Below are 730 nucleotides of genomic sequence, written 5' to 3'. Positions count from 1 at the left end.
AGCTTCCTATTAAGGTATTAAGACCTATTCTAGACAGTAGCGTAGCGTAGAGGGGCAAAAAAGGGCTCCAGCCTCGGGCGGCATTTTGCTAGCGACGGAAAAATCTTTTAATTCATCCAATAGCCTTATCTTGAATTCTCCCCTTTCAGTGTGTAAAGTACTTCAAAGAATATGTAATATTTTGATGGTTTTTATTTTAGGTTTTGTAACATTTTGAAGTATAGTGATTATATTGATTGAGAGCGTTGTAATGTACATCTAATGGATAACTTTTGCCCATTTCATCCATCCCATTTAATTTTAACGCAATTTTAAATTACATGCTGAGCTTCGGCATTTAAATTTGGTGGAGATTAATATATATGATATCTTTAACGACTGAAGAATCATTACTCAAGGAATGTGGCGGTTTAGTATCAATATAAATCAGAATTTAATAAATCGCCTCAACTGTAGAAGAATATTAAAGAAGAATCAAATAAGTCATGGAGCAGTAATACACAGGGAAAAAAAAAAGTAAAATAATAATATTTAAAAATCATATGTAACAAAAGATATTGGCTGAAATTGTATACATGGGTAACAAATATATAACTGCGCGAAAAATGAATGGATTAATTACTCAGAAGTCCCTAATAACAAATTACTCTCTAAAAGTTATCTTCTTTATGTATTAAAGAAACAAAACAAAACAACCAATTATTGGACGAATATCCAATAGTAAAATTTT

This window comes from Halyomorpha halys, unplaced genomic scaffold, assembly GCF_000696795.3.
Source record: "Halyomorpha halys isolate HHAL.00 unplaced genomic scaffold, Hhal_1.1 Scaffold8.1, whole genome shotgun sequence".
NCBI lineage: Eukaryota > Metazoa > Arthropoda > Insecta > Hemiptera > Pentatomidae > Halyomorpha > Halyomorpha halys.
Note: the sequence above shows the minus strand (reverse complement) of the source record.